Raw genomic sequence first — 14,536 nt, 5'->3', positions numbered from 1 at the left:
GACCTGGTGGTAAAGTTTCAGCATTAAAAAAAACCCTTGGGTTCATATAGAAAGCTCCCATGTGGTTAATGTGGGATGTTGCTTTCCAAGCAATGCAGAGAGGGGTTGAGTGCAGGTATTAACTCACAAGGAAAACACAGTTGCACAGTGCATTGAAATGGATGCTAATTACTATGAGAAATGTTTTGCCAGGTCAAAGGCAGCGAGGCCTGACATGACACCCCTATTCCAACAGCTTTCCTGTCAGTGCCTAAGTAGAGGCTGTCTCAGGCACCGACAGGAAAGCTGACATAAAAAAAATGAAATGAAACAAAACTCGTGGTCCCCTCGCCATGCCTGGACAAACCAACCATCAACTTAAAATGCATCCCTGGTGTCTAGTGCACCCCATCCCTCCCCCCACCACCTGGCCCCAAAACCAACTGTAAAAATAAAAGAAATGCCCACTCGCTCCTGCCTCCAGTGCCATCTTGAAATATGGTGGCACCTACCCCCAAGTGGTACATCCTAGGATACACCAGATGGAGTCAGTCTGCCATATAAGGAAATGTTCCCTTATTTGGTAGTCTCTGCCCAACTAAGGGAAGAATTCCCTTATATGGTACACTGACACCATCTGGTGTATCCCAGAATGCACCATGCAGGGCTGGGCACCACCCTTTTTCAAGATGGCAGCACCAGCAGCAGAAGTGAGTGAGCATCGCTCCTGCCTCCTTTAGAAGTATGAGGAGGGGGATTTGTTCATTTTTTTTGTTTTTTTACAGTCAGGTCAAGGAGAGAGAAGGATAGGGTGCACTAGACTCCAAAGAATGTTTTAACTTTTAAGTCAGGGGTTGGTTTGTCTGGGCATGAGGGGGGGGGGGGGGGGGGGGAAGAGGTTGATACAGACTGCCATGATTTTTTTTTTAAATGTCACCTTTCCTATCAGTGCCTGAACCAAATCACTGCTCAAACACCAAACAGAGAAGGTGACATTTTGCAATGTGTTGCAAATTACTGCCACATTTTTAACACAACGGTAATTTGCTTGCTCATTGCATAAAATATAACAATGTAATTTTTTTACTTTAATTTCACAGTAGAACTGGTGTGCTAGGCCAGCTTTATCACGTGTCTTTCAACATCAGCCCCAATCCCCCTTTGCTCACTTCTTTCTATCTGTGTTCAATAGTTAATGCAGTGGATCCCAAACCTGGTCCTGGAGGTACCCCAGCCAGTCAGGTTTTCAGTATATCCACAATGAATGTTCATGAGATAGATTTGCATGCAGTGGAGGCAGTGCATGCAAATCTTTCATGAATATTCATTGTGGCTATCCTGAAAACCTGACTGGTTGGGGTGCCTCCAGGACCAGGTTGGGGAACCACTGAGATAATGCCTTCATTACCATGGGATTTAAACAAGCCATGCATTGATGTCAGCATGAGTCTTTGCACACAGTTAACTAGTGTGTAAACTCCTTTTAACATAGGTGACCATGATTGCACACAAAATTGTACATTGAAGCCACAATAAGCTGTGCATAAAGCCAGTGAAATTTTTTCTAGTGAAAAAGGTGCTGGTACTCAAATGCCAGGCCACCCTTCAGGGGAGGGGTGATCACTGAAGGACCCACCCCGCAATAGCCAGGACCCCTGCAACCAGTCACAGAATCTATAACAAGGCAGAATTGTTGTGTAGAGCCTGAGCTCTTTTATTAAAACTTGGGGACCATGGGTCAATTTTAGCAGACAATGGAAAAGGTGCCAGTACTCAGTACCCCCAATGTTCCCCCTCAAAATAAGCCCTGCATAAAGCCCAATATACTTTATTACATTGGCCACGAGTCTATGGAGGGTTAAGTTGTCCAAAGTCATAAGGAGCATCACTGTGATTCGAACACTGACTTCCTTATGTTTCAGCACACTACTGTAAACATTACACTTGAATCCTGGCCAAATTAAGTCCTAGTTTAATTCTGAAATTAATTTATTTACAACTGTGGTTTTAAGCATTATTCATTTTCAATTACAGCAGAAATACTTGCTGCATTGTTTGTTTATCTTTCAACTTGTCCAGTTTCTCCTGAGAAAATTAAAAAGCCACATGATAAGAGGCAATGTTCTGTTGTGTATTAGGAAACATTAAAGCTTTATTGTAAATTTGTGAACCGCCTAGTTTCCACTGTTGGTGTGGAATATTAAATAAACCTAAACTTGAAAGGAAAACAAGAGACTTAAAGGGCCAGTGCTCTAATGGGAGGAAGGTAAATAGTGCAGTGCCACAAGGATCTATACTGGGACTGGTGCTTTTTAACATATTATAAATGATCTGTAAATGGGAGCAACTAGTGAAGTGATCAAATCTGTAGATGACACAAAAATTAAGTTGTTAGATTACATATGGACAGTATAAGACTGCAGGAGGACCTTGGAAAGCTGAAGCATCCAAATAACTTATGAAATGTAATGTGGACAAGTGCAAAGTGATGCATATTGGGAAGTTTAACACAAATTATAGTTACATGATGCTAGGTTCCACATTAGGAGTCACTACAGAGGAAAAGGATTTGGATGTCATTGTAGAAAATACATTAAAATCTTCCACTCTAACGGGGGTTCTTTGATAAATTTCAAGAGGGTGAACTTTCGATATCAGGGTTACATAAGGCAATACAGAGGGACTCTAAGGAGAGGACATTTGGGGACCTTGTTGCCAGATGGACTCCAGAAATAGCAGGGAAATTGAGCCCTTTGAAGCTATTAAAGAGAATCCCAGAGATTTCGATTAATGCAACCTTGAGGGAATGTCAATTTTGTATTATTCATAGGGCATATTTCACACAGGAGAGATTGTTTAAAATAGGGGCAGTAGATTCGCCCATATGCCAAAAATGTAAACAAGGGACTAATTCTTTCCTTCACTCCTTATGGGACTGCTCTCAAACTAAGATTTTTTGGAAGGAGATATTTGGCTATCTAGCAAAGTTAACTGGGTGTGTGGTTGTGCTTTCACCAAGGGCCATACTGTTAGATTACTATGAAGATTATCAACTAGAGAGCAGGAAATACATGCTACTGTTACGAAAGGCAGGGGTTGTGGGGAAGAAAGTGATTTTAGGAGTGTGGGTGGGAGATGAAACACCGTCTTATTGGGTGTGGAGAAATAAATTTCATGCCCTAATGACTTTTGAGCATAGATATGCTAAACGCATGCCCAAGAGGCTGAAACTATTCCATGAAGTCTGGGGAGTATATGTGGACTCTCTTCCACACAAAGCGAGAAGTCTGCTACTAAATGCGGGTTGAGAACTGTAGGGTTAGAGAGAGGACACTCCAGGGAGATCAGTGATTCATGCAGGATGGGGGGATGGGGTCCCCCTTTGTTTTAGGATCATTGTTTTCCTCTTCTCCCCCCCTCACGCTGGATATACTTATATATAAATACCTGCAAGGTTTTTTTTTTTTTTTTTTCTTGTGTGTATATGTGTCTTGGATTTGTATTTGTCTGTGGTCTGGTTTTAGATGAAGATTGTTGTTGAGAGATGGCGACTGGGTGGGATTGGGCGGGAGGGAGGGGGAATAATTGAGAATGCAGAGGATGCTAAGTTGAAATTTCATTGGACATATCACAAAACAGAGACGTATGGATGGGAGCTTTAAGCACGTATTCATATTGTTTTAATTGTCCCCTAGAACCCACAATATGCTCACTAATTGTTTAGCCTCTGGGTGATTGATAAGGTGGGGTGGGAGCTGGGAGATTAAAGATAGGACCGGGTTGAGTGCACGTGTTACCGTATAGTTATGATTGTTGACATGTTTTGGTTGACTGAATTGTTCAATATACAGTGTTTCAAATGGGGGGGGGGGGAAAGGGGGAGGATGGGGGGAGGGAGGAGAAAGGAAAAGTTTGATGACTGTGAGTAACAAGATGTATAATGGGATAAGCATTTATGCTTAAAGGCAGGTATATTCGAACCCTGCAATGTGTGTTTTCTTTGGTCAGGTCATCAATAAAGGGCAGAGGGGGGGAAAAGGTACAACAAATAGTTGGAAGGGGTGGGGGGGTTTAATACACAAATTTGATGACCATTACTATGGATGCATACCAGTGATGTTTAGGTTACAACTGTTTTTTTTATGTGCTATAGTGAAGTTGTATTTTTTTTGTTGGATTTTGTCATCAATAAAAAATTGTTGAAAGTTAAAATCTTCCACTCTTTCTGAGGTAATGGCTAAGAAAGCAGACAGAATGTTAGGAATTATTAGGAAAGGAATGGTCTTTTAGTCTCCATCATAATGCCTCTTTAATGCGCCACAGTGAGATCACACCTAGAGTATTGTATGCAATTTTGGTAACCATATCTAAAAAAAAAAAAACAAAAACATATAGAGAGACGGGTGACCAAAATAGTTAAGGGAATGGAACAACTCTCATATAAGAAAAGGCTAAAGAGGTTAGGGCTTTTCAACTTGGAGAAGAGGGCTGAGGGGAGATACGATAGTGGTCTATAAAATCCTGAATGGAATGGAACAGGTAACTGCAAATCAATTGTTTACTTTTTCAAACAGTAAAAGGACTAGGGACTTTCCATGAAATTACGCAATAGCACACTTAAAACAATAAACTATTATTAAGATAGACTTAAGGAAAGCTAATGCATATCCCTAGGGTTAAGCAGCATGGAATCTTTCTAATTTTTGGGACTCCATCAGGTACTTTTGACCTGCACTGGCTACCACTGGAATAGATCAGCCTTTCATCTGACCCAGTAGGGTAAAACTTATGTTCTCATTTTGATCTTGTGCTCTTGAACAGATTACATACAGCAGTAGGATCTTAACCAGCAAGCAAAGTGTGTCTTAAGAATGCACATATGGGTCTGTGCTAACAGCAGCATCTATATTTTGAGAAAATAAAATTGTATCGGCACCGAGTTGTAGATCCACATATGCATATGTACAAGAATGCTAGCCTATGCAGAAATATTGCTGATATCAGAAAACCTGCCAACACAATATCCATCCTTAAAAAAAGGTGAAAACTACAGGGAAATCAGCCCATAGTAACATAGTAGATGACAGCAGAAAAAGACCTGCACGGTCCATCCAGTCTGCCCAACAAGATAACTCATATGTGCTACTTTTTGTGTATACCCTACTTTTATTTGTACCTGTGCTCTTCAGGGCACAGACCATATAAGTCTGTCCAGCACTATCCCTGCCTCCCAACCACCAGCTCTGGCACAGACCATACAAGTCTGCCCAGCACTATCCCCGCCTCCCAACCACCAGCCCCACCTTTCGATCTCGACTAAGCTCCTGAGGATCCATTCCTTCTGCACAGGATTCCTTTATGCTTATCCCACACATGTTTGAATTCCGTTACCGTTTTCATTTCCACCACCTCCCGTGGGAGGGCATTCCAAGCATCCACTACTCTCTCCGTGAAAAAATACTTCCTGTCATTTTTCTTGAGTCTGCCCCCCTTCAATTTCATTTCAGCCCACTATCAGTTTTTGGAAAAATGCTTGCTGAAATAATCAAGAACCAACCTACAACCAATGTGGGAAGTCAAACACCTGAGAGGAGCAATGTGACTTCAGACTAGCTGGGGCTGTATAGATCCAAGTTTTTTTCTATTAGGCAAATAGTTGGAGGATAGCATGCTGAAAAAGACCACTGTAATATTCATTGACTTCACTAGCACCTTTGACAGCATCCATTGGGGATCTATGTGGAAAGCACCCCAGGTGACTGGTATGCCACAGAAATGTCTAAATTATTTCTGCCTTCTATGATGGTACACCCTGCAGAGTAAAGGTGAACCGTGGAAAATCCAAATCCAACAGTTTCATTGTCTATACAGATGTATGACAAGGACGTGTGCTGTCACCACTGCTATTCAATGTAGTCATTGATTGGTTGATGAAGCAAAGCTTGGCTGGGCGAGTGGGCGTGGAATGCAATGCAGACAACCTGACATTTACTGATGCAGGATATGCTGATGATATTCCTTTCATGGATGGATTAGAATCCAAAGCCCATGAGCTACTACATATAATCACAGAAAGAGCAGGAAAACTGGGATTATAGATCAATACAAAGAAAACTAAGTGCATCACGTCAAATAACTTGAAAGGAGGCCTGCTAGTCTCTGACAACCCAACAGACAAGGTGAAGGAATTTAAATATCTAGGATCAGTGATCTCAGCACTGAAAATTGCTGATACTGCAGCCAGAATTTATAGCACCCAAGTGGTTTTTACTAGCCTAAACAGGTGTCTGTGGAAGAAGCACAGTGTTACAAATGAAGACCAAGATGAGATTTTTATTCTCCCATGGTCCTTCTCTATAGATTAGAAGCATGGACATTATTAGCTGAGGACTTGCGCAAGCTGGAAGTGTTCCAGATTAAATGATTATGCACAACTCTTGGGGGATATAGATTCATAGGGGTCTTCCTTGATAAAGCATCTAGCGAAACACGTGCCATGTCAGAAGAGTGCCCCTATAGCCGACTATTATGAGAGTTTCTTGGCTGAATCAGAGTGATATTCATAAAGATTAATTGCATATCCTAAGATAACATTGGTTGCACAATTCTTGGCATCTTGCTGTTCAACCACAGGTATAATGAAACCATTTCAGAAATCTGCAACAATCTATAGTGTAAGAAAAGACAAGACAAGACAATCACATCTACATTGAATTGACCACGTCTGCAGAACAGAGGCATTAGGACTACCAGCACTGCTATTCCAACAGAATTGACCATCTGGCTAGGTTGTAAAAAGCACTCCAAGAAAGACCTGGCTGAAGCAAACTGGCTCCACCTCTACACGAATATTTTATTTTACTATAACTTCTCAGGCCTGATTTCATTGTAAAAGACTCACTATGGATCCCCTTACTATGGCTGCCACAGCACCTGTAGGACTTCCCTACCAAATAATGGACCACACTACTGTTACTAGAGCACTGACTTGATTTGACTTCTGCTGGTGTGAGATCCTCTACAGCTGGGCTTCCAAGACCTGTCCTGACTGGGTTTTCAGGATATGTGCTATGAATATACATGAGATCAATCTGCATGTATTGGAGACTCAATCTCATGTATATTCATTGCACATATCTTGAAAATTAACTCAACTTATTCTTCTTGCTAATGAAACTACTTCAATACCTTAGGCCTCTGTTTACTAAGGTGCGTTAGTGCTTTTAGCGTGCCTACACTTAGTGCTTGCACTAACCACGTAGGTGCCTATAGGGATATTGTAGGCGCAAACATGGTTAACGCGCATTAAAAATGTTAATGCACCTATAACGCTGCTTAGTAAACAGGACCCTTAGTGAGCAAGTATGTCTACCTCCTGTTTATTCTGACTTCTGTGATTTACTGGAGGAAACGACTTCAGATGCTTGGCTTTCATGGACGTGATATTTCAATATGAATGCCGAGCGAACTTCCTCATTATTCTGAAAAAACCTCTGGAAATAAGATCACTTTTATAATTACTTTATTCGTTTCTTTATTTTATTCTTTTCTCTCTTCAATATTACTACTACTACTTGCGTTATTTCCTCCAGTAAATCACAGACGTCACAATAAATGGGAGGTAGAAATACTTGCTCACTAAGGTACAGACATATCTTGAAAACCCATCTGCCTGTGGAGTCCCAAGGACAGGTATTGGAAGCCCTACTGAACAGCATCCTGAGTCAGCCCAAAGGATGAAAAACCCAAGGAAAACATTGAAACCCAAGTCTTCCTGCATCACTGAGCCAGCAGATTTAGCTCAAGTCTTAATTCTTAATATGACACCTACATTTATGGCTAGTCCCCTTTTCTCAAACCCTTTGTTCTTTAATGGTATTAAACTTAAAAACATAAGAATTGCTAGTTTTGTATAGTAACTAAGTAAATGTTAAGTGGTTACCTTACTTCAGTAAAAGTAACAAATGTTATCCTGTACTTAAGTGACAAAACTTTTACTTAAATAATAATTTCACCAATTTATACTACTTTTATTCAGTTGCATCTGATGCTTGCACTTAAAGGTAAAAAGTAAATGATGATTCTCAGTAAACCAAATGAAAGAGCAAAACCAGGAACAGGATTTTTGCTATTGCAAACCTTGTCACAAAAACGGTGGAAATCATTTCATCTTAAATTTTGAGGTTCAGTGAATATAGCCTATGAGAACAGTGGGATTGCCTGTGTTTGGTTGAAAATGGTTACTGGTCTCCAGCTAAACTGTACAGTGATTAAGTTGGGTACCCTGAAGTGGAGATGAAGCTGAAACGTTTAGCAATTCTTGGTGAACAGACCTATGTCTATCACAACAGATTGCTGGTTATCCCATGGAAAATTTTACATTGGAGTGATTGTCCACTGGATTGATAGTAGAGAGTTGCACGGGGACAAAAATCCAACCCGTCCCCACTGGAATCTAACCTGTCCCCACAGGGAATCTAACCCATCCCCACAAGAATTTAATGGTACATTAAAAAAAAAAATTCCTGTTGCTCTCTGGGTTCGAGCCACAGCACTACAGGCAAGGAAGGAACGGAAGTTGGAACACTCTGGTGTGCACATGTAAGACTTCTCTGATTCACTGGCACTGTATACTAAGAGATCACCACATGCACAAGCCAGTAGGTCAAGTGACATCTGATGCTCATGCCTATGTCAGAGCTGAGGTCTGCGCATCAGCCCGGGAGCAGAGAGGATTAATAGTACCATAGTAAATGACAGCAGATAAAAAATGGAATGGTCCATCCAGTCTGCCCAATAGGACAATCATTATCAATTCATGATTAAATCAACAATGAATGTGATATTATATTCTTGATTATGGTCTTTCTGTGGCATTTCTGGGACACAGACCATAGAAGTCCACCTGGCCCTATCCTTATGTTCCAACTGCTGGAGTTGCCCTCGAAGCCCACTCCAGCCTATTTATCTTCTCATTGCTGGACACAGACCGTAAAAGTCTGTCCAGAACTGTCCTCATGTTCCAGTCACTAAAGTTGTGGTCTAAGCCCTTTCCAGTCCATCTTAACCAGATTGCCATATATTAGACACAGACCGTACAGGTCTCCCGGTATCGGCCCTAGTTCATCACAGCCAGAGTCGTTATCTAAGTGTCACTCAACACATCCACACACATGCAGCCATTTAAGCTTAGTTTTTTTTTATAACTTTCATTTTCTAATTAGAGATCCTCTATATTATCCCATGCCTTTTTGAATTTCATCCCCATTTGTATCTCTACCACCTCCTTAACGGAGACTTTCCACATCTCTGATGTTAAAGCAAGGAGGAGGAGACAGAACTCAAAGAACTTGGTACTCGGTAGGTGAGAGGCTGGCACAAGTGCAACAAACACTTCCACGGGAACCCCGCAGGAACTGCTTCCGTCCCCACGGAATCCCCGCAGAACCAGGGGCATAGCCAGACACCCAATTTTGGGTGGGCCTGGGCCCAAGATGGGTGGGCAGAAGAACTCAGCCCTGTCCCACAAGTGATTTGGTCTCTCCCTCTCTCACCTGCATGCCATATGGTCTCTCAAACATCCCCCTCCCCCCATACATTTTAAATAGCAGATTTTCACTGGCAGCAAGCAGCAAATAATACACACTGTTCATGTTGGCTCCACAGTCTTCCCTCTGATGCAACTTCCTGTTACCACATAGGCGGGAATACATCAGAGGGAAGGCTGGTATGCAGGAAGGACAGGAATTTTCAGCTGGTGGGGCTTGGGAAATCCCTACCAAACACTTCATAGGTGTGCTGCTACTGGGTGGGCCTGAGCCCAAAGTAGGTGGGCCCGGGCCCACCCAGGCCCACCCTTGGCTACGCCACTGCGCAGAACTTGCTTCTGTCCCTGCGGAAAATCCCGCGGGTTCTGCGGGATTCCCGCGAAACCCCGTTCCCGTGCAGTCTCTAATTGATAGTCCTTTTAAGTCTGACCTTAATACTGAAGGGTTCCCATCATTTGATGTTCTTGCATCAGTTCTCAAAGACATTCAAACAGAGTCTGACATCAGACAAAAAATTGTTAGAACAACAGACAATGATTCCAACTTTGTGAAAGTATTCTCTTGTAATTGGACAGCAGTACAATGATAACGAAGATGAAGATGCAAATGATGAATTAGATCGCACTACTTCTAATGCATATGACAATGAGAGTGATGACAATAAAGTATTCTTTGCTATATGGAAGTCAAAGTGTTTTCAGAGATTCCCTTGATCAAAACCTGCAGAAAGACATCAGTAATATTGCAACCTAGCCTGATTTGAAGGAACTTTTTATCAGACTAAACAAAGCTGTTGAAACACCTTTTTAGCTGTGCTGCATGAATGACTCAGAAGCACACTCACACGAGTGACAGTCCTTTCAACAATTTAGTTTTACTTTAGTTTTTAGTTTGTCGGCTTCTATTTGCCTCTACTTTCCACTACTCCCGCCCGAAGACTTGGAATGCTCTTCCCTGTTCCTGAAAACGCAAGCTGACCACCATCTTTTCAAGAAGCTGCTGAAAACGTTATCTTTTTGAAAAAAGTGTATCCCATTAGTAACTCTGCTGTTTAGCTTTCCTAATTGCTGCTAGCGTATTATCCTTTTCTACTGGTACACTTCATGTGTTGTGTCCTTTTAACTTTTGTAATTCATGGAAGCCACATTGTGCCTGCATTTGTGGGAAAATGTGGGTAGAAATGAACCATAAATAAAATAAATAAATAAAAGCAAAGTGGATTGATTGTAAGCAATAACATTAACAATAGTTGCATTCATTGTAGTCGTGGTGATTTACTTTTTACTCAAAAGTATTGTATTAAGCATAACTTTTTTACTTTCACTTCAGTAAACTTTTTAATGTGCCTCTTCACTGTACTTTTACTTATGTATTAAAATGCACTTATTTTTACTTAGAACTTGACCTAGTACTTTGAACAACACTGAGAATTGCACACAGGCTCAGAACCAAAAGTCCTTTCTAGGCCAGTATCCTGCTTCTAATGGTGACCAATTCAGATCACAAGTACTTGGAAAAACGCCCTAGTAAGATTTCATGCTACTTATGCCAGGTCTATCCCTGACTTTCCCAGGTCTACTTTAATAATGGTTTATGGACTTCACCTCCAGAAACTTGTCCAAACTGTTTTTAAACTCAGCTATGCTAACTGCTTTTACCACTTCCTCTTGGCAATAAATTCCAGAGTTCAATTATGTGTTGAGTGAACAAACAAACAAAAAATTACTATTTGTTTCCTATGTAAGTTCACGGAGTGTCCCCTAGTCCTTTGTACTTTTGAAAGGGTAAACAAAATGATTCAAATTTACTTGTTCCCCCTCCACCCAAGATTTTGCAGACCCCTATAATATCTCCTCTCTTTTCTCTGTCCCTTTTCTAAGTCTGCTGTATCTTTTTTGAGATACGGCAAGCAGAACTGCACACAATCTCCCATATTCCATACATGGCGTCCAGATTTACCTGTCCAAATTTATGCATACTCCTGAGATGCATGTGCAAATTAATTAACAAGCTCTGAAGCAATAATTGAGTGCTAACAACTAGGGTTACCATTTTTTGTCCTCATAAAAAGAGGACGCCCCACCCCATTTCAAGCCCTCGTCCTGCCATTTCACGCCCTCACCCCGCCCCTTTCACGCCATCACCCCGCCCCCGGTCGCTCCTCTTCCCCCCATCACCTTCCCTCCCCCATCACCTCCCCTCCCCTTACGCTACTATCCCTGGTGGTCTAGAGGTACCTCTTCGCCTGGGGCAGGAAAGAAAGAGCCCCCTCTTTCCTGCCCTGCTGCATCCTGTGGGAGTCCGGCTCTCGGCGTTTCAAAATGGCCACCGAGAGTTGAAGCAGCCTCGTGAGACTTCAACTCTTGGTGGCCATTTTGAAACGCCGAGAGCCGGACTCACACAGGATGCAGCAGGGCAGCTAGCAGCAGCGCTCCGGGCAGGAAAGAGGGGGCTCTTTCTTTCCTGCCCCGAAGAGCGAAGAGGTACCTCTAGACCACCAGGGATAGTAGCGTAAGGGGAGGGGAAGGGAGTCCCGCGCCCGCCTCCGCTCCCACCCCCGCCAGAGCCCGTTTGTCCAGAAATCCGGACGAACAGGCAGGCTGGCCAAATCCGACCGGACATGTCCTCAAAAAGAGGACATATCCGGGTAAATTCGGACGTATGGTAACCCTACTAACAAATAAATGTTGAGGTTAATTGGCATCCATTTGTATGTGTGCATACATCTGGCTGCATGCTATTCTATAAGGCTGATAACTCCCGTAGTGCATATCTGAAATGGGCATGGCAGGGGTGTACCACACGCATACTTAAAGAATATGGTGTCAATGCACCCGATTTGGGCAAAAGCATTTATGCCAGGTTTCAACAGGCGTTAAGTCTGGCACCCAAAGTTTGGTACGGGAATCGGCACTAAGCACGATTCTATAAACGGCATGCACTTTTTAGAGAATCGCTTAGTGCCAATCTTTTCCAGCATCCATTTTTTTAGCGCGATTTATAGAATTTCCCCAATGTTTAAGGCGATGTACAGGCATTATGATATTCTCTGTTGTGTTCTCTATTCCCAATTCCTAACACTCTATTTGCTTTCTTTGGCTGCTGGCCAATGTACTGTCTACAATGACACCTAGATCTTTTATTTGGGTGGAAACTCTTAATGTGGAACCTTAGTGTAGCTATAATTTGGGTTATTCTTCCCAATGTGCATCACTTTACATGTGTCCACCTTAAATGTAATCTACCATCTGAATACCCATACCTCAAAGAGGAAGTGCATGCCAATCTCTCTCATGCATATTCATTGTGGATGCCGAAGGGACTTAAGGTGTGCAGAGGACTGGGTTGCTAAGGCCTACTTTACAGGATAATAGTGAAAAAGAAACTTGACATATAAAGATGAAATGAGTACCATATCCTGAAATTATCATAACTGGTGACTGAGCAAAATGATTCAAGGGATTATGAAAGCGGGATGCATGCTCCTTCTACCAAAGTACTTCAGAACTAGTGGAGCTTACACAGTTGTATGGAATGAAAGGTAATCACAAAGTCCAACCTTCTGGGTGTGGTTCTTTCCAGAAAACTGATCCTGCACATGCACAGTAAAGGCTGCTGCATCTTACCCCATCATGCTGAGTAAACAACTGAAATACCCTTAATCTCTGTTACTTTAACAAAAAAAAAAAAAGTATACCCCAGCATGCTGAGTAAACTGAAATACTCTTAATCTATGTAATTTAATTAAAAAAAAAAGCATACGATTTAGAACTTTGCAAAAACCCAGCCTAAAAAGTGGCAAATTAAAATATATATTTTTTTTAATGGGGCCACCCTCCAGTTCAGCTGTCATGGTGAAAAGGAAATAAGTTCAAAGAGATTTCAGAAAATCACCAATCTGAAAACATTTCACTTTTGTATCCCTTTAAAGTCCCTGTGAGCTTTCACTCACCTGGATTACTACTAACCAGAGTGACATAAGATTTAACAGGACTCCAGGAGTCCCCTACTAATTTCAACTCACAACTTCAAATCAGGAAATTTGTAAAACCCCTACCACTCCTCGGGGAAAAGTAGAACCGGAGATCTCAAACGGATCCCTCAAACATACCAAGTCACACGCATTCGGCTGTACTCACGCTCTCACATCCATCCTCCTCACATGCATGCATTAGGGGATCGACATCCCCTCCGCATGATCTACCGTCTCTCCCTCTATCTTCCACTGTCCTTCTTGTCCGCAATACGGCACTTGTCCCTCAAACAACCCGCATCCCCCGATCAAGCTCATACCTGACTCCGAGATCGCCCACTAACAATCCCGGCACAGCTGAGCTTTCCTTCTCCGGAGCCCCGTGACCGTCCCCTATGATACACTCCACACATCACACAAGTAACCAAGAGGTGGAAGAAAGCAGAAGTCGGGATGACGTCAAAAAGTTGAAGACAAATTGGTTAGTCGCTGTTTCCCATTCCCCGCGCACAGTCGTCATCTAGTACACTCAAAACAAAGCCAGCAAACCTATGAGCTGCTGCATCCTCGTTGTCGTTCTTTATTGTTGGTAGCACTTTTATTTAATCTCACTTATATTTTCAAACATGTTGGCTTGTGCAGCATACGGATGTACACAGAGAAAGTGTTGGTTTCGTCGGTTAGAGTACTAATTTGTTGTACATTTTAAATCATTATGTCATTTGGAGAGGCTGGCTACTGGGACTCCCTGTATTTGTGCAGAGATGTTTTCACCTACTTAGTAAAGAGCCACCAAAACAGATATCATGTTATGAGAATCAGGTACTTAATCAGATTTACTATGTATAAGTACAATTTAAAAAAATAACAGGTTGAAAGGGGAGCATTTAACGTTTTTTTCCCCTGTGCCTACATCAAAAGAAAAGGATGGCATGTGGAAACTTGCTCCTTTTTGTTTTGTGGTATATTATAAAATGCACTTGCTTTTTTTTTTATTTCTAGTATTTAACAGTTATGTATTGAATAATGAGGTAGG

The 14,536-nt window shown here is 42.0% G+C and overlaps 1 protein-coding gene across 3 annotated transcripts in view; it reads right to left on the bottom strand.

Annotated features, from left to right (window-relative positions):
* The window catches only part of LOC115461368 (SH3 domain-binding protein 2-like), a 245,844-nt gene extending 231,948 nt beyond the window's left edge, over positions 1-13,896 (bottom strand). For 2 of the 3 annotated variants that reach the window (XM_030191123.1, XM_030191126.1), the window contains exon 1: positions 13,821-13,896. The gene's annotated coding sequence lies outside the window, so the exon portion shown is untranslated. Of the gene's footprint in view, positions 1-13,666; positions 13,716-13,820 lie in introns of those variants that run through there. The other variant, XM_030191125.1, reaches the window with a different exon arrangement.
* Between the last annotated feature and the right edge of the window lie 640 nt (positions 13,897-14,536).

The sequence above is a fragment of the Microcaecilia unicolor genome, chromosome 2, assembly GCF_901765095.1.
Source record: "Microcaecilia unicolor chromosome 2, aMicUni1.1, whole genome shotgun sequence".
In the NCBI taxonomy this organism is placed as follows: domain Eukaryota; kingdom Metazoa; phylum Chordata; class Amphibia; order Gymnophiona; family Siphonopidae; genus Microcaecilia; species Microcaecilia unicolor.
The sequence above is the reverse complement of the archived record's forward strand: the minus strand, read 5'-3'. Positions and strand labels throughout refer to the sequence as shown.